The sequence below is a fragment of the Haplochromis burtoni genome, unplaced genomic scaffold (assembly GCF_018398535.1).
Source record: "Haplochromis burtoni strain Fernald_Lab_line unplaced genomic scaffold, NCSU_Asbu1 Contig_1869, whole genome shotgun sequence".
Lineage (NCBI taxonomy): Eukaryota > Metazoa > Chordata > Actinopteri > Cichliformes > Cichlidae > Haplochromis > Haplochromis burtoni.
In genome coordinates, this window is record NW_024584230.1 from 833 (window position 1) to 1,123 (window position 291).

A 291-nucleotide genomic window follows, 5' to 3' on the forward strand; every position below is an offset into this window, starting at 1 on the left:
CCGTCACTAGAAGGTGGGCTGGCCCAAACTGACAGAAGACTGAATATTAAATTAACTTAGATAAACTTATAAACACCAATAAAACTATTCTATGAACTTTGGGGCCTTTTATACAAGTTAATCTCATTACAGCAGTTTGATGTTTCCCTTTGAATCCCCCTGAAGATCCTGACAGTGAAGCACGTACATAATACTCCAGCCTTTCAACTCTGAGCTTATTTAGTTCTATTAATACACTGAAATCTCATTTGTGTCATGAAGAAAGTCTTTAATCAAACAGAATTCAAAGAT